At 39.0% G+C, this 20319-nt stretch overlaps 1 long non-coding RNA gene across 7 annotated transcripts in view; it reads right to left on the bottom strand.

The window, feature by feature from the left end:
• Positions 1-20319, bottom strand: part of LOC308071283 — a 107490-nt gene that overhangs the window by 45144 nt on the left and 42027 nt on the right. For 6 of the 7 annotated variants that reach the window (XR_013931059.1, XR_013931060.1, XR_013931061.1 and 3 more), the window contains one exon: positions 14860-14982. This is a non-coding gene — a long non-coding RNA (uncharacterized lncRNA). Of the gene's footprint in view, positions 1-14842; positions 14983-20319 lie in introns of all 7 variants that reach the window. The other variant, XR_013931058.1, reaches the window with a different exon arrangement.

Raw genomic sequence — 20319 nt, 5'->3', positions numbered from 1 at the left:
CTAAGGAGTTGGAATGAATAACATGGAAATTAGAAATACAAATAGAAATAGAATAGAAATAGAAATAGAAATAGGATTATTCGGTTTAACACAGTAATAATTAACTTATTTACTAACTAAATTGTAAGTTTAAATATAAAGTCTAAATAATTGAATAAAGTGAAATTCTATTATTTAGAAAAGCAGATATGAAATTAAGTGCTCTTTGAAGTAAAAAATTGAGCTTTACTACCGGAAAGAACTCCATTTTTCATGTAGGCCACTCATACCCTTAAGTAGTCAATGGCATATTAGATTCCCACTCACAGTAAAACTTGCTTTCCATTCTTCTGTACAGCAATAAACATTCATTTTTAAATGCTTTATTTTAAGCACATATTTAAAGCAAATTTATGTATAAATTTGAAAAGAGTGTGTCCTAATACAAAGGTTGGTTTTCGTTCTGTTTGTTTTTAAAAATCACAATACAAGGCCTGAGATGCGAGGGCACTTAAGGATGCAAAATCAGGGCATAGTTTGAAAGGCTTTAAGACCTATGTGGCTGTGAAACACAGCTGTGTAACGGCTCACCCTGAAGGACACCACCACTTGTACCCACGAGAGCCTTTAAGCTCTGCCATCATGCAAACTGCACACCCTGAGGAGCTATAAGGAAGACAACTGACTGCACAACTAACGTTTGCTAGATTGAGTCTACAGCCTCTTACTCCTTGGATAGCCCCCCATTCCCCGCCAAACCCATCACCTCATTTAACTACAGGTCACCGTGTTCACAAATATTTGTTCACTAACATGATTAACATGCTCGCGTAAAGCTATTGGATTTTACTCCTATATTTGAGACACACAGCTGAATGAAACACCATTCGTGGAAAAATGCTGCTGGGTACTTTTCAATCCTCTAAAGTAATGTTCCACCTAGAGTGAAGAAAATAACCTGAACCCTTCAAGTTACTATCTTTTCTCTGGTTTATTGAATATTTTATAAGAATTCCAAAACAAGATTGAAAATGTTTGTGCATAAAGAATCATAATATTGATTTAGTTCCCATAGTTATAAAATATAAACCAACTAACAAAGAACAGCCATTCCCAGCCTTTCAGTTGTTATATTTTGTATTCCATTTCATGTTCACAGGATGGTACAACACATTTATTTATGTTATTGGCAACAATCTTCACTGTATCATGGGAGTTCATTATGGGAGTTTTCAGCATACTGGCTATAAGAACCTGTCTCCTGGATTCATAATTCAGTAACAAAATACAAGTGATAAGTCTAATGATGATTTGTACACATTTTGCATTTTCAGTAAGTATCATTATTTATCATTTACATATGAGGAGTAACCAGCATATAGGCAGATTATCTTGGAGGCTTAGATTGTGGGGTTTTGATGCATTTTTGCTAAATTTCAAAAAGAAAAGCATTAAAAGTACTAAAAAAGCATATAAATTCAATTGGTTAAAAAAATCTGAATTCATAGGTGTTTTATATGCTAAACCCTAACTTTCATTCCTACAGAGTCAGTAAAATTACTTTTACGTAAAATTACTAAATGCGCAATGCATTTGCTTCTTGTGCTAACCAACGAATTTGGAGTACATAACATGTAACTCACAAGTTCAGTTCTGTTAGCTAATGAAATGCAGATTGGGAGCCCCAGCCCTTTGGTCCCATAGCTGTCCATCCAGCCCAGCTACAGCTGGGCAAAAGAACAGGACATGCAAGCAAAGCTACAGCAGACCAAACTCCGCAGGAGATGCCCCACCAGCTGACAGAAATGGAAACAGTTCCCCATCAATCTTCCAGTCTCACCCCGTTTTCCTCACTCTCTTCCACAGATTGCCCCCCTATCTTTTTTTTTTTAATTTTATTTTATTTTTACATATCTTCCAGGTTCCCTCTCAGTGTCCTGGGTGGCACAAGACAGCAAGCCCTGGGGCTCAAGTGAATGTAGAACTAGAAGGCTGCATGGGCAGAGAGCAGAGAAATTAAATCCCTTCCTTCCACCTTGCAGCCCCACCAATTCCATCAAACCTTTTTCTTTCACCTGAATCCTCACTGAATTATTCTGGTTTTTTCCAGCCCCAGTTTCCCCCTACATCCTTCTACCTTGTCCCCTCAGCCCTCAGCCCCCCTATCCAAGGACTTCTTTTGTTGCTCCAGCAAAGCTGAATTTTGCCTGCGTACTGAGCGCTTCTTGTCTTAGGTACACCAGGACTAGTTGATCCACAAAAAGCAAGTTGATTTTTTTGTGGATCCCCTTTGTGCAGCTAACGAAATCCTTGCTGAAAGGCTTCTAAAGCCCAGGTCCTGCCTCCTAATCATATGCACACAGTAATCACAATATATTCACAATAGACAAATGCAAAAGAAAAAGTCCTACATGATTAGACCTCTTGGTAAGAAAAGACTGTGTAATTTTTCAAAAACTGCCAAAATAAGTGTCGTTTCAAGGACATTCATAACCCTGAATCCTTTTAACAGGCAGCACCCACCAAGTAATTCCACCTCACTGAATTATTTTAGTAAAAGTAGTGAAAATGCACAGAGAGAAGAAAAAGGGGAAACTGGCATGCTGAGGGCAGCACAGAAATCCCCCCTAGAAGGCTCACTGGCTCACTGGTTCCTCCCCCTTTCAAAGCCTGTAGTCCTCATTTTCTGAGATTACCACTGAAGTTAACACCTGGATAAACTTTTACCCATGATGAACTGAGGATGTTAGTTTACTGCAGACTGAGAACGGAACAAAAGCAAAATTAAGGACAGAAAAACAAGCTATTCAGAGTCTGAATATTGTGACTGTTGCTTGGCCAATGCAATGCTTAACTCCTGTTTTATTCTACTAAGAACAAAAAAAGCATAAACTGGTACATTTTAGCAAATAAAAATAATAGCTAGTATTAAGCTAACAATTTATAGCCACTTGTGCTATATGGCATACGTTGAAGCTATGGAACAAGATGAAGGCTCAAACATATTCCAGCAAAACTGAAGCCAGTTTATAGAAATTAAGGATCTGATCCTTCAGACTGTAAAAAAAAAAAAAATGTGGCAGATTCTGATTTTCTTTGTGGAAGTTAACATCTCACTTTGGCTCCTGTGTACCTCTTAAAAAAGGAGAGATGGAAAATCATGTCAAGTCTATTATGCTTTTGTGCAGAGAAACATTGCAACCTAAAATTTCCATGCCCCCAATTGCCAAAAATGTCAGAAAACTGTCAGGTTTTATGTCTGCTTAAAAACAAAACAGTAATAATACAGCTTCTGCAAGAGATCTGATTTCCATCTGACAAGCTGATAAGGCAGGCTGAACAGAAATTAGACAGGCCTAGAAACAACAAGTGAACAGCAAGCTCCACCACGCCTGAGGTTTTCACCAGCCTACATCCCTCCTCAGAGTTATTAAGCTGTTGATTTAATTAATAGGACCAAAATACATTCTATCATTTGAAACATTTCTGTCCAGCTTGTTTCACTGATGCTGTGGTTCTTAAGAAGCCTGAAATGATGCAGCAAATGATGTTTGGCTTTCTAAATGTAATGTATTGTATTATTGTTGGTCTAATGCTTTTCATGTTAATGTTTTAATTTTTATTTTGGATACTTTAAAAATTTTTGAAATGCAATGCCTACAAGACAAGCTTCTGCTTTAGCATAATTTCACTTTTGACAGAAAAATAAAAATTGTACAAACAAATCCAAATCATATGGGTTCGGCTTCTGAGTTTAATACACCTGAGGGATGTATGATGTAGGGTCTTCCACAAATAGCAAGCCAGGTGTTGGACTCAACATCTGTACTCAGCAACACAAATGTCTTCAAAGGTGATTCTGGCCATTCCTTTGGTGGTGAATGTAGTTCTAAAATAATAGGAAGCTTTAGGACCTTCTAATTTTACACTTCCTAGGCATTGCTAACATAATCCCCAAGAGAATTTTTTCTCCAGAGAAGGATCCCAGTCCCACCCAGCTGTACACTGTCTTTGGTAATGAGCATGCTAATGAGGCCACATGTAAATATGAACTGCCTCAAGGACCTCTCCAAGCACAGCCCTGGACCTGCCACTTACTTCGAGACATCTGGCAAATTTAGGCAAATCTCAGGATTTTGGGTCTCCGTCATTTCCTTCTATAATTTTCCCTCTGATGATGGCATGTACTTAAATTGAAGGTCTGCGGCATGCAACTTCATAGCATGAGGCCTTTAAAATTAGCCTTAAAAAGATAAATATTTTAATGAAAAATCACATATAGTAATAAGAAAGAAAAGGAAGACGGGGGTTTTTTGGCAAAAGTCCTTTACAAGGATAGACAAAAATAATAGCTATTTGGTAGGTTGCGAGTGGTTTTAAAGTCTGTACCCTGAGGACAGCACAAGGAAATGCTTCCTTCACTAGGAAATGTCTTATCTGGATGAGACAGGATGCTTTACAACACCCAGCGAGCAGCACACTGAGGAGCAGGACATGCTTGGGCTGCAGATGAAAGCAGCAAAAAAGCAAGAGTCAGAGGTGCCCAAACTGCAAGCAGTCTGGGATCCAGATGTACGCTTTGACTCTCCCCAAGGGAACATCCTGGAACAACGCTCTTCCTGAACACATCCTTGATGGCAGAAATCTTCCCCAAACACCTGCAGTTATACCTCTATGCCCCTCCAAAAGCTGCATCCAAGCAGGTAGGTGCTGTCTCCCACCTTAGCCCAGGGACCAGGTAGACAAGTCACAACAGGCAACTCACCCTATCTGACCTGTCTAGAGCAAACCCAGACCTCAGACAGGGCTGAACGTTTCTCTAAATACAGGGACCCCACCCTTTTCCTACCACTTTTTGTCTGTAAGCGCAATAAAACAGTAATACATGTCCTTTACAATGAGAGCATCTGCCTCGGAGTGTGTGCGTGGATGCCCTCCTCTCCTTCCCGAAGCTGGCGGCTGACTGCTGTGCTGCATGTTGGGGTGGGGAAAGGCACTGCCCCCCTCCCGCATTAAAATCTGTGCAAGATACATAGGGCTATAGAGAGCGAGAGTATAATGCCTTGCAAGCATTTACTTGAAAGGGGTGGAAACATGCAACAGTTTCAGTCTCTGCTCTCACAACAGAACATATTATATGAAATCAATAGTTTTATTAAAAAGCAAAAATAAAACTGCCACCAAAGCATTCCCTTCCCCATTCAGGGAAATTACAAGTCATGGAAGAGGGATGTTGCCTGGTGTTTTCTTAAGCACATACTGATAATTGGTTAAATAAGAAAGAGCTAAAACTCTTTAGAAAAGGTTTTTTTTTCTCCTGATTTTAATTTTAAAGGGTAAATTGAAAGCCAATATTCACAACAAACATTTTGGTGTGTGCACAGCTTGGAAAGATTCTCAGTGGGCTACAGCATATAGGATCTGCCTTTCAGATGAGGATTTTGTAGTTGTTGGAATATATCCTTTAATAGAGTTAGAAACATTGCTTAAATTATTTGTCAGTCATGATTAGCACTGATATAACAACCATGCAATCAACAAGCTAACAAGTTCAGCATCTTCAGTGCTATATTATACTAAAACTGTTTAAGCAATAGAACTAATATCTTGCCCGAATACCTTCATTAAAGAAAAGGTGAAATAGGCAAACTTTCATTTTTATGTATTACAGACTCCATTTAACCACGCTCATTTACAAATTCAGTTGCGTTACTTCTAATATCATCAGACATAAGTTCATCTTCAGTAAAACCACTAGCCTCTGCAGCGAAGTAACTGAGGGTAGAAAAAGTGTTTTTATTCTAATCTGAAACCTTTTCCATGATTATAACAGTCCATTAAACCAATTTGGTGCCTCTTTGTCAAGAAGGATCTGAACCTAATGTTACGCAGAAGCCTGCTCCGGAAGTCAGCAAGAGCATTACTCTTTGTGTGAATCCTTACCACCCGAGCTGAATGCTTCGGTCACCTGTATAATAAATGGTAAATGAATTACTGAGAGGACCCAACCTCTTAACCATAACTACACCATATTTTCAGATAAAAATTAAATGAGAAAATAACTACTAAGATAGTACTGTGAGCAAAGAGACATCAGACTAAGTTAGTCTTCACACAGAGACACTAAGCCAAGAAGCAAGGGCAGGTGAGCTTTAGCTGGCCAGAAGAGTGTCAGGAAACCCTAAACACCACACAATGGCCGAGCTCAAGGCTGGTGGCAATACAAAGACAACACAGATTGTCAGGGTAACCGATTATATCATGTCACAGATAGAAGTGATTACAGACAGAGCTGAGATTTCAGGCCTCTTGAATATAATGATAAGAGCTAAGCAAAGTTACAAAAGCAGTAATTGCATATGATGTTCCTGCAAACGATCCAGCAAAAGCAGTGACACTGGGCTTCCTTGGACTTAAGGAACTGCAAATGTAAATGCTAACATGCTACACCAAGATCATCACAGCAGACTTTGAGCCTGTATCCCCAAGCCCAGATTTGGGGTTTCTGGAACCCAAGGGTTGCTCAGTCATTGTGCCATGACTCTGCAACATGCAGCACCCAGTGCATCTTTGGGGCACATCTGGGTTGCTGGCAGCTGCTGGCCTGAGCACCCATCAGATCCTGTGCCAGGAACAGCACCCCAAAGAGTCATCTACAGCATCCAAGGCATCTTACAAGCCATCTGCAACACTGAGCAGGTAGTTTCATCCAAGGTAAAGGGAGGTGATTGCACTTGTTAAATTATTGGCGTGGCCAGTCTAGCCACAGCTCCACATCACGTGGATTCCCACCACACAATGGTGCTCCACCTCCCAAGAGACCTGTCACAGCCAGGAGCAGCTGGGTACTCCTAGAAGCCAAGGCAAAAGTTACAGCCTGAGATTCCTTGGGTTCACCTCTGCCACAATTTCAAAAGTATTGCTAAGAAGGTTTACATACCTGCTGTTGAAGTGCTCTTTTATCCTGCAAAGCAACTTTTAAAATAACACCCAGCAGTTCTATAATTAGTGTTTTGAAGAACGAATTTGGTCAATCTACACGTAAAAGGATATTTTCTGACTGATATTATGAAAAAAGATATTTTCACACAGACCAGCAAACAGTGCATGAGCAGTGATTCGCTTTGTCTCCTCTCATTGTCAGCAAGTAGCATTGTGCAGTGCTGAAACCCTGCCTTTCAGCACACCTTTCTGTGGGTTTTTTTTTGTTTTGTCCTTATCACCTTTCTACTTCCCCTCATAGACGCAAAGACAGCATCTGGTCCTGCTCTTTTCTGACAATGTATTGCTACAAAAATAGAAAAAAGCTCCACCCCTCCAACTCCCCCACCCAAAAAAAAAGCCTTCTCAAAAAAAGAAAAAAAAAGCCTTCTCAAGAAAAGAAAAAAAAAGCCTTCTCAAAAGAAAAAAAAAAAAAGAAGAAAGGTTCTTCAGGAGGTAGTTTTTATATGATTCTGTCTAGTTTGTCTTGGTAATGAAAATACATCCAGCTGAATAGCTCAGCCCATATTCCCTTCACAAGACCAGCAACCCTAAAGCAGCAAAGTTCACCCTGTTCTGGTGTAATTTCCACACACACACACTTGCAAAGTCCCTGTTTCTCCTCATTCCTTCAAGATCCCCAAACTGATGTGACAAGTTCATTGGACCTTGCAGCACCTCGGCTTTAATTGCATCTCAGCAGGTCTGTACAGCTGGCGGTGGCCACCAGCCTTTTCAAGAGGGAGCTGGTAGATCTGCATTGCCCTTTCAAAGTCACAGCTGAATACGATTCTGAATACGATGAGACAAACACTCCAGCTCCCTTCTCTCTGCCGTTTCTGTGTCCTCCTTGAGAGTTCAAATGATGTGACGAGTTACAAAAATGCCATCTCATTTTAATCCCCAAAGAGGGTCCTGAGTGCAATTAGAAGCAAAGAAAGAGATCATTGTTTAATAGGTATGCTTCGGCTGGAATCAAATTGCCTCCGAGACCCTAAATCAAAAACTGCGGAACGCAGATAACTTTGAGAGAGCTGTTTGTTAGAGAAAGCCAGTCTCCAGGGACCTGCGCTGCATTTCAGCTGGGAGCTCTGCTCTTCGCTGCTCCTGGCAGCCCTGATGAAGGGCAATCCAAGCGAAGTGCAGCACTTAGACCTCTGCAGGCAGGCAGAGAGGAGCATCTTTGGCACCAGCCTTGAAGGACTGAGCAATCACAGCTGCTGAAGAGCCCGTTGGCTGGTGGGAGGGTTCAATGCCTCAGATGTGTTGGAAACCTACTTCCCTTCAAAGGCTACACTTGACTGTGGAGAATGGTATGCGATGTAGCCTTCAACTTGCAATAGGTTTACTTGACCACAAATGCTGCTGCAAAGTGACTGTGATGAGAATTACTCTTTAGCTACCTTCCTCAATGTGCACATACACATATTTTGGAGCACTTTGGAAAATACATTTTTATTGGCTCATCAACAGGAAAAATAAAGTTGCTGGCAGCAAGAACTTTACGTGCCCTAAAAACAAGAAATGCATTAGCATCTTTATTACAAATGTAATTGGGTTTTTTTAATTTGTGATTGGGGAAAGGGTCACCAGTTAAAATACACCACTGTAAAATTTGCAATTTAAATTTCATTTCACGCTGGAATGTAGAAACAGTTTACATAAATAGTATCCATTAATCATTAAAAAGAAAGGTTAGATGTAAATTAGGCTGCTATTATTTTTTCATGTGATTATTTATGGGTTGGTCGTGAAATTTGTTTTCACAAGGAAGAAGAATTAAGGCTTTTTGAAAGCAAAATCACATTCCTACAGAAAGTATAAACTTCAAGCAAGGAAAACAAGAGTACTTATTGATTTGACCCCCAAGGGCAACTAAAGAAATGCAGAGTTTAGTTTTGTTTACCTTTAAGGTAGAAGCCTTTCACTTCAACTAAGTTCAATGTAGCACCTTTTGTCACCTCTACTCAGACTGCCATTTTCTGGCAATCCACTTTACAAATCTCACTTTAAATTTTGGGGAGAAAAAAAGTACAAAAGAAAAGGAAATATTCTAAGGGTAGAGAGCGCTACTTCATCAGCTAGTGTAGACTGACTTAATGCCTCTGTGATTAGCATAGATAACAACAATCAGCATTTTACCCCAACCTTTCAGAACAGCCTTCTTTAAGGCATCCAGTTCCAGAAGCAGGAACAACCCTTAGTTTTTCAATGAAAATCGCTAAGAAAAAATCTGCATATTATTTCAGAAGAATATATCCAGTCAGCAAAGATGCAAGATGTTCAGCATCCTCTGCAAAATCATTCACGCAGACCGTCTTTGCACAAAACCCCAAGAAAAAGTACTTTCCCTTCAAAAATATCCATACTGTACTATGGAATACCATGTAGGGTATATCATATATGATACACCAGTGTGGGATACCATACTGTGGTATGGTGTGCTATGGGCAGGAACATGTTCTGGTTGCAGCAGAGGAGACGACTAGCAGCAGTGCATTCATGTGCCCTGAGACCATGCTTAGGGATCATAAAAGTTTAAGATTTTTTGCTAGATTTGAAGATTAGAGGAGAACCTACTGTTACACATTTAATTTTACTTTTTTAGGATACCTTAGGCCGGTTTAAATTAATTCATGTCATCACTCTTTGTACAACTGATGGATCAATAAGAATTGTTTTCCCCTGGCTGAAAGAAGAATCTTATCTGCTCCTCTGGGATGGAAAAAAAAATATGATCTTCAGATTATCTGAAACCTCTTCTTTTATAATAAAGTAACTCTTCTTTTTACAAACTACAGAGACTTAACAGATGTTGTCAGCTGCATTTCCAGGCTTTGGGGGGAAATCTCTCTTCAAATTTATGCTACATATTAGCACTTTGGTTTGCACTAAACTTAAAGCTTATAATGTATAAACCTGTTACGTAAAGATGTATTAACATTCCAGGACCTAATCTTTTAAGCTCACTCTACACAAGAACTTCCTATAAGGATCAATAAGTTGGGTCCAAGCTTCTAACATGGATAAGACATCCCAGAGAGTGAGGATCTGTCTCTAAATCCTTCTTTTTCCTCAGAGAAAAATGAAATGAGACAGACACAGGAAGAGTATGCAATGCAAGAGTACTTGAATTCTGGACCTCCATGATGGGTGAACCTGCTGCACGTCGGTAAGACATCGTCCCACAGCCAGCAGGTTCCCTCCAAATGTACCAGGAGGAAGGATGCAACAGCCTCTGGTTTCAGGGCTACAGCTTCCAGCTCTTATATGTTAGAAATTTCATATCTTGACACATTGGGATTTCACTAGCTCTGAATCCACACTCTTAATTCATCCCCGAAAGTGATGGTCCCATCCTAATTTCTCACAAATTAACTTTATGCTTCCCTGAATTAACTGCCACCACAGAAAGGCTTTTCACAAACTCTCTAAAGAATTTTGAAATAGAATTATAAATAATAAAAATTATTGTCAAAGTGACTCAGTATCATCACCTTTTTATAATATTTCTTTACTCATTAATACACAGACTGTGCTTATACACAGTTAAGGGTCAAGTCTTTAGTGGCACTCCTCTTTATGTACTATTTGATTTCTCATGGGGCCTTGGCTTGCAGCTGTAACATCATATAATTTATGATTTACTGGAGACATCCTGCTAACACTTGAAAAACAATAGAAAAATAACAATCACTGAAATTAAATAACTCCGTATTTAAAAAATAAAAAAGGGGCTTTTTTTCTTTGCAGTGTAATAGTTTCAAGGTTGGTATTTTATCAGTTCATGGAGTGCCCATAGTAATGTGATCTCAAGATACACTTCTGCCTCCCATTTGTAAAGGCTTACAATAGCACATTTTTTTCAACCCTGGTGCACTAGACGATTCCCATTTTCATCTATGTTATTACATTGATTGTCACTACTTTAATACGTGTTATTGTATAAAGGGTTTCAGCATAAAGTTTTATGAACGCATCTGTTGAGATCCCCATAGACACAACAGAGCACCCCAGGGCTCTTTAGAGTGAAGCAATTTAAACATCAGTCTTTGCTCGAGGCTGTATTCAAAACCGCAGTCAAGGCCTCTCCAGCAGAAATTTTTTGTTTCCACTGTGCGTATTGGTTATTTCACCTGAGTATTAAAATCAGCAAGAAGACAGAAAGGCTTAAGAGCTTTTGTAATCTCATTGCAAATGCATACAGAAGGAGTGCTTAAGTTGTAATATATTATTGACTAGATCATTGGCCTGAACTTCTTTCCACTTATTTTTCTTCCCCCGATTTGAAATGGAAAATAAGGTTAAACCTTATTTTATGCCCCCAGCTGAATGGGAAACCACTCATAACTTACCCCATTTACATAGGGAAAAAGTGAATAATCTAATTTAAAATTTCAGGAACAACTGTCAGACAAAACAAGTTTCTGATGTTATTCCTGAAGGACAAGCACCAGCCCTTGAACTCTGTATGCGGTCTTCATTATGGTGCCTTGGCGTAAACCCAGAACACTGTCTCCTACAGACACCTCTTTAAAAATGTATGAGGGCCTAGAGAGCACAGCGGGGCAGCAGAAACCTCCCGAATTCTACATATTAGCATATTCATTAAGCACAATCAATAATTAATATGTCACTTCAATGAAACATACGGATTAAATTATGTCTTGGCTAGGACTATTCTGAAAAGATTCATAAGTATTCAGTCCATTGTTTATTGTGCAAATGTAATCTCAAAGTAGTCATCCTGGCATTAACAGAGCAGGACTTTTCATCTTTTTTCAACTGACAATGCTAAGAACTTCCCAGGGGAAGGAGACATCCCTCAAGAGCAAAACCAAGCCTACTGGTGATAGACTTCTTTTTCTAAGGTGGCTTTTGCAGCTCCTTCAAAGGTAGCTGAGTGACCAGGGGTCTCACAGGGCAGACACCAGAGGCAGTGTAGCACTTAGGACAACATGGGGGCACAGGCAAAGATGGGGATCCATTAAGTGTGAGCCCTGCTGACTATCACCTTGACCTCCAGGAGCATAAATATATTCAGAAAATGAGAACCCATATAAAGGAAAAAAATACGTTCTGATATGTTACAAAACAACCTCTCTTCTGGCTGTGAGAGCACATTATGACTCTACTAGTGCTGAGGCAAGGAGAAGACTGCAAGCATCTCTAACAGCAGAACCTGCAAGCACTGTGGAACAACATTCAACCCGTGGTAGTGTGGCTGAGCTCAGTTCCTGTTCCTTTCAGACGTGCACACCTGAACACCTTCTTTAAAATATATATATATATAAAAAAAATCTATCTGGGTTTTGTTTTTAAACGTCCAACGTATCTTTAAAGTGGCAAGTGTTATAAACACATATTGGAACAAAAAGATCCAAAACCAGCCTCAGCCTTTCCCCTCTTAAGTAGAGTATCTCCCTTGTTCCCACCTTCTGTACAGGATGTAAGTCCTTTCTCCCTCCCTGCATCGCCATGAGCTGTCTACCACTCACAGCAGAAAAGTTAAAAGTAAATATGCATTTTCCATTTTCCATTAAATCTTCATACTGAGTGGGAAGGGTAACAGAACAGCAGATTGCACATTATTCTGTAGAAGTGTTTGGTTGCACTATTCTAAAGTAGAATAGGGGAGGGAAAGATGAGATAAAAATGTCATTGCAAAAATGAGAATTTCCTGCTCTGCATCTGTCACTTCCTTTGTGTTTGTCTCTGCTTCAATCAGATTTAAGTGATGTTCCCTTGGGTTTCTAAATCATATTATTATCACTTCAGAACCATTAAAGGACTGTGACAGTCAGAACAACGTTGTAAACTATTTCCCAACAAATTCTCATTTAAAGTATGTTATGAAATGTTAATGTATGAGATGGAGAACCCTATAGAAAGATTATATAACAAACTCAGGTTTTTCTTCTAAAAATCCATTTCCATAGAATTATTAGCTTTTCAGAGTGAAATATTTCTGAAAGATGATTTAATTTTGCCAAGAGCTATTGGTCTTTGCTTGAAATGGGATATTGGGTTCTGTCCCTGAAGATTAATTTGGGATGTGATGAATAGCATCAGATGCGGAAGTTGTACTTTGCATATATTAATAATATTAGAATTTAGGCACTTTTTCCCATTTCAAAAAAATGTTTTGACACCTAGAAAATAAGAGGAACACAAGTGCATTATCTAAAAACATGATTTATGACAAAAATAAACAAATTAAGAGTCTAGTCCTGAAACTTCTAAGAAAGACTGGGCTGTACAATACCTCTTATACTAAAACCTTTACACAGACAAACATTTTGGGCTTGGATGTTATCTTCTGCTTTTAGGTGCTTATGGTCTTCATTTATTATTAGTGAAATATTTTTAAAAGGCTAAAAGATACCTCCAGTCATCTGCCCAAATAAAATTGGATGCTAAAATATGGTATATCAATACACATGACCAGAACCATGTACTGCATTCCAAATTGCTAATTAAAAGAATAATCTTCAAATAAGGAAAATTATTGTTCAGCTAAAAATACCTTCATTTTCATTTAGCTGTAACTGACAGTGTTTAACACAGATTTTTTACCACAACACATTCATTGCCTGACCACAAATTTCTAATTAGGGATGCAACACAACCAACTTTTCTGAAATTAAAAAAAAAAAAAAAAAAAAATCGAAAGATGAAAACAATTTATTAAAAGAGTTTTCCTCTCTATACCTTCTCCAGAACAAGTTCCACCACCTAGCTCTCTTGTTCTACCTAATACACACTCTGCATATCAATAAAAAGCAAGAATCAAACAACAGATACTTCATGTCTCTGCTGGCTGTTTGATTACGGCTTACTGGCTTTAAGACCAGAGTGGACTCATTTTTGTAACCCGAATGGCACTTCATACACCTTGAAGACAACAGAATTTCCTTCAGCAATTTCCTCCCTGTAACAAAACTCCTTGTTCAACTAACATATGTATTTACATATTAGCCACATATTAAATTCTGATCTAAAGATTTCAAGTGGCAGAAATTTCACCACATCCCTAGATAAGTTGTTCCCATGGCAAACGGCCCTCATGGGTAAAATCTTGGAACTTTACTCTTAGCCTTAAATTGTCTAGCTTTACACTTGGGGTAAACAACTAATTGTCAAAAAAAAGATAATAAACTGGGTTTTTCAATCTATGTTCCACTATCTGGAGTTATCAGTTGCTGTCAGAAAAAAACAAAAGCCACAAGCATGTGGGTGAAGAGCATCTTTGTCCTGGCTTGTATCCAAAACGGTGTGGCCAGCAGGATGAGGGCAGTGATCGTTCCCCGTACTCAGCACTGGTGAGGCCGCACCTCAAATATTGTGTTCAGTTTGGGGCCCCTCACTCCAAGACAGACACTGAGGTGCTGGAGCAAGACCAAAGAAGGTCAGCAAAGCTGGGGAAGGGGCTGGAGCACAAGTCTTGTGAGGAGCAGCTGAGGGAACTGGGGCTGTTCAGTCAGGAGAGGAGGAGGCTCAGGGGGGACCTCACCACTCTCTACAAATATCTGAAAGGAGGTTGTAGGCAGCTCAGAGTCAGTCTCTTCTCCCAAATAACAAATGCTAGAACAAAAGGAAACAACCTCAGGTTGCATGAGGGGAAGCTTAAATCAGATATTAGGAAAAAATTCTTCACTGAAAGGATGGTCAAGCACTGGAACAGAATGCCCAGGGAGGTGGTGGAATCACCATCCCTGGAGGTGTTTAAACATGTAGATGCATATGAATTAGTGATGGGCTTGGCAGTGTTAGGTTTACAGTTGAACTTAATGATCTCAAAGGTCTTTTCCAACACAAACAATTCTATGATTCTATATTTTTTGGATAATAGCAAGAGCTCAGGCAGCAGCCCAAAGTTCACATGCAAGATGCAAATACCTTTGAAGGTGGTAGCATGTTGTGGAGCCAGAGGTGTGTCGCATCTGTGTGCTTCTAACTAACCCGTGTCTTTAGACATTGCATCAAACAAGGGCAGTCTTGAGTCACCTTCTTCAGAAACACCTGGAAAGAAAAAGCATACTATTTATTCCAAATATTTATACATCAATTTTTTTTCAGAACCTGTAACTGCATATTTTAAATGCCTTGTTAAAGCAGAAATTTTTAGACTTTTTCCAGGCTTCTTGTTCAAAACTCATTTCTACACGGGTTTCTATCCAGCATGCAGTACCAGAGAAGATGTTTTGCAATTCCTAAGTTTTACTTAACCGAAAACCATTGGGAAATCATGTCGGTATTATGAAATACAATCACTTGCATTTCTAGTTTGTGGAACAAGAGGTTTAATATTAAACATACATTTTTCATGGATACTCAAGACCCATTTCACTGTCTTCAGATACACTAACCTTAAATGGTTTGTCTGATTCCCATAGTATTTATATAACTGTCTCTTAGTAATGTATGAGCAAAGTCTATTGACTGTGCTATTCTGTCCATATAGGCAGATCTCCTTTTAAATTGCAGAAATGTTATTCTCATTTTCCCAGATAGAACACCTGGGAATTTTTGCTAGTGATGCAGAGATTTCAAACATTGATACTATGAAGTAATTTTGCTCTCTGTGTATTTTTTTAAATAAATATTGCAGATATTTAAAAATATAAATTAAGGAAATGCTCTTGGAATTCAATTTTAAAGTGGTAACTAAAAAAAATTATTAAATCATACCTCTGTAATTTAGTTAATAATTCCACTACATTTCTTTAACATAAACTTGATAGCTGTTTTCCAGTTATATTTTAGTCTCTCTCTCACTCTCCTTGATTAAACATTATGCAGCAATATATGGCAGTGCAAAACTCTGAGTTGTAATGATAATTATAATTCATTAAATATTGATCAAATTAAATCTAAAATTGCTTGGATGCCATATATGTCTGCTAAATATAAAACAAAATTCTATAACAAGCAAATAACTTAGTAGCTGTATACATAAACTAATAAAACAAAAATATGAGTGCATAATAATATTCTCAGTAAGAAAAAAAATACTTACATTAAAAACTAATTTGAACAAGATGATTATCCCTGATATTGCCCTTGAAAGCTTGCCATTTGACTGCTGTCACCAGCAGTTTAATTCAGAATACAGTGGTAAGTTTCTTTTTTAACAAAAACTTACATAAAGGTTTCATCTGCACTTTGGACTTAGTAACTGCATATCAAACATCTGAGTTTTGCAGGCTAGAGGCCTCCATGTACCATTACATATAGAAAACTGCCACTGTTTCGTATTTTCAAGCAATCATTGTACCTTCCTGCCAGATAAGCATTGGATCCAAGGCCCACGGAGCAAAGATGCTCCTGCTGCTTGCATTTTGACCAGGCTGTTGAGCTTCAAGCTGTACGTTTCTTACTACCCTCAGCAGCCACTGATGCTAGTAGGAAAACCTAAGCAGGAACAGAGGATTTTAGCATCGCTGTGGGCTGGACCTCCATTTCTTAGTTCTATTTAGGTTTCTACACTATTAAGATTTTAAAGGGTTGGAGGTGCTGATTAACTTAGCACCAATATAGCTGAAATGCCTCACACATAAACTGTTAGGGATGTTTTTCCTACTCCATTCCTCACTGAACTGCTTCCATGCCTCAGGCTGCTAGGGCAGTACTGGCATTCCCATGGGATTTACCAACCAGTGAGAACCCTCCAGCTTCCACCTTGACTCACAAAGAAGGTATAACCATCTACACATTGGCACTTGAGACAAGCTGGTCCAGGAGGCTGCTGAGGAGGTTTTCCTAGGGGCTGAGAAATGTTTCCACAACAGAGAAATTAATCCCATCCCATTAAACAGCAGCTGTGTGTTTATCATGCCTTCATCCACCTTGCTTGCATGTAAGTATTGGAATATTTTTCCTTTTCCCACATTTTTTTAATTACCTTGTTATCTAAAGATTATTTAGCCTCTCATAATTTAAAGCCCTAAGTGAAACCCCACTGAGATCTTAAAATTAGTGTCATGACAGAATTATGGATATAGTTGCTTAACACCCTTTATTGTAAACATTTCTACAGGCTTTCCAGATACATTTCTTACTGGCCTTAAAAAGTGATAAATAATAGAATTAATATACTGTCTAATTTGTATTACTCAGGAGTTTATGATTTTCTTTTCTTTTTTGAAAGGTTGTTCACATAAACACACATTGCTCAGAAAAAGAATGCCATGGGGAACAATTGTCTGTCATGGCAACTTTGGAAATAAGGAAATTTGAGCTGACATAATTCCATACTGTGAAAATTATATCAGGTGGTTGATGGAATTGAATGTGTTGTTGGCAGTTTGACTTTGAGGCAGTTGGAGCAAGTGAGTGGTTAAGGGTTAATTCAGGTTACATGCCTGTTAACTCAGGTATGCCCTGCTGAGCCCTTTGCTAGGCACCAGCAAATCTTCCCTTCAGAAAAGGAACTCCACAAAGGAGGAAGCACCTTCACAGGATGGATGGGCTGATAGGAAGCTAATCACGGGCAAAGAGCTCAGCAAAACTAAGGGAAAGGTAATTCCAGCAAGGGAAGATGGTAACCACCGACTCGAGAAAACCCCCAAACCCAAAAGAAGTTGACACTGAGCGTACGGACTAATTAACATGAGAAGCAAGAGACTTATTTGACAAATGGAAAACAGAGTACTAAGCAATGAAGGAGTTGGGCAACTTGTAACCAATGAAGGCTCATGTCTTTGTACTAAACTGTATATATAGTATAAAGTTCTGGCAATCAGGGAGCTATGCATTGGCAGGTTACCAGCTAGCTCCCTACTTTGCGCAGACTAGAATAAAGAAATAAGGAATGCCTTGCCTAGGTGTGTGAATTGGTGCTGCGCACTGGGTAACAAACCCACCTATGGGACAACAAAAATATCTGAGACTTTTTTGTCATAATGTCAATGCAGAACTAAAACAAAGACAGACAGGAAATTTGGGCGGTTCTTTCTTTTTCAGAAAGTGACCAAAGTTCCATGGACTACAGAAGGTTTCCATTAAGCAGGTCACCAATTCAATAAGCCACTACTTTGGACAAAAGTTAGCCAGTCACCTCTTATGAGTTATTGTTGGCAAGTTCATGAAATAAGGTCTTAAATACAGTTTTAACAGAAAAAGAAGGAAAAATACAAGAATCCAAATCTACTACTGTACAACAGGCACCGCACAAACCCAGAACATCTATGGCTGACCCATTTCATTTTTACCTGCAATGGTAGGTGCTGCATTCTATTCCCAATTTATTTCATTATAAAGGTACAACATGAAGCATGCTGATAATAGTTATATTCAGTACTTTTATCCTTATTTGCGTTCGTTCTTATTTAGGGATGTATAGCATGTTTGACTTGATGTGTGGGAAAGAACATCTTTTGTGCATTTGATGCTGATTTTAATGCTTACTGCACTCTTGGTAAATTCAGACATGGCACAAGGCCCCATATACTCTGAGTCCAGACACTTCACCCTCATGTTTTCTTCACAGGCAGTTCAAATTCACGTTCCCTGCAAGCCCTACCCAGACTTTCAGCAAGGGCTATGGCCATCTGGTCTGCCCAACATCAGATGTGTAACGCAGGACAAGTCACTCTTCACCCAGTCTCCGTGAGGTTCCAGCCGGCAGCGAGTCTGGTCTTCAGCCCCACATGGGAAGGACAAGATGTCTAATAACGTTATTTGGAAAGGAGGTTGATATATGAAAACTCTCAAACGTCCCAGAAAAAAATGTACTGGCCACTTGTCTCACTTATCTTGGCCTTATATGGTTCAACTAATTTTTAAATTTGTTCATAACCTTGAGCAAATGCTTTGTTATTTGGGGATGTTTTGGATTTGTTGTTAGGGTTTTGGTTTGTTTGTTTGTTTGGTATTTTTTTCCCTAAGTAAAGATAATTGTGAGATTTTAAGCAAAAGCAGCTCATGTCAAGGATTTTGAAGGGAGTCAGATGGGCAGGGATGCTTTGTCAGCACCTGGTATAAAGAGAGACCTCAGTAAACAAGACCCCACAGGCATGCTGTAGAGATTTCATTTACATTGCATGTTCTACATAACTGGGGCATGTCCGGTAATGATAGATAGTTTTGTAAAGCTGAGGGACTTCTTATGAATTCTAGTATTGCAGAAAGAAGGAGCAAACCAGGGAGCAGACGGGCTGGCAGGGCTGAGCAGCCAAGCACATGCAGCAGGGGTGGCTGATGAAGAACACAAATAGTAGGAAAGATCAGCAATGCGATGTGAACGGTGAACCAATTTGGTAAGACAAGCTTGACAGTGGGAACGACAAGCAGATACACAAAGACCAAGAGCTGCTGAGAGCAAAACACATAACTTTAGCAAAAGAGCAGCTCTGGTGAGATCTCCTTTCTAGCAGCCTACAGCTGTTGAAACTCAGCAATTTCCTAAACTTTGTATGTGTTTCATCGAGAAACTTAAAGAATCATTTCAGTTTATTCTCCTGCAGTTATTGTCACCAACTCTGTGTGTGCAGCAGAGCACAAACCGACTGTCAAGATCTACAAACCTTCCAGATTTGGAGACAAACTTGAGCATCCACAATCAATTTTAACACAGATTTAGCACCAGGAGACGTAATAATAGGACATCAAGAAATAAATGCTTACTTGAGAAATTATTTTAACGACTAAATCAATTGGTTATAACACAAAATTTGACAGAGGTGTGACTATGACAAACTTGTCATGTACCTTGAACAAGCCAGAGGACAAGAGGGTAACACCAACACAGAGGTAGTACACCAGATATCTGTCCAATGACTTGAGCAAGACTGTTTTATTTTTCAGATTGAAATTTATACGAAGAAGCAGCAATCCAACTTGTTTTTCAGAACAATAGTTTATCACACAACAGAAAAGTGAGTACTTATTTTCCCTAAGTAATTTCATTTCTGATAGTTAGTATGCCACAGCACTTATGGACTACTTCCACAAACCAGAGAGCAAAGTCACTGATGCTCAAAAGAGTTTGCTATGGTTAAATCAATAGATAGACCAAACATCATCAATATAGTCCTTGTGCACCAGGGTTCATTCATTTACAGCTAAGTAAGAAAAATGATTACTGACCATGTCAGCTGCATGGTCCTTAAAGTGTCTAAGAAAGAGTGGGATACTAAGAGGAAAACTGTTACACTAGTCAAAAACTAGTATTCATTTTAAAAGACTACAAATCGAGAGTAAACATCTCCAATTCGGAATTTATACCAGAAATATTGTCTGAAATCACCACCTTTCTCACATGACAACCAAAGGCTCTACAACAAGTTCAAAGGTTCACAACCTAAAGATGATGATTCCAACTCAAAATAGGTGCTCCCTTGCTGTTTAGTAGGTGTT

The sequence above is a fragment of the Falco punctatus genome (assembly GCF_963210335.1).
Source record: "Falco punctatus genome assembly, chromosome: 11".
NCBI lineage: Eukaryota > Metazoa > Chordata > Aves > Falconiformes > Falconidae > Falco > Falco punctatus.
This window is presented reverse-complemented; position numbering and strand designations above follow the sequence as displayed.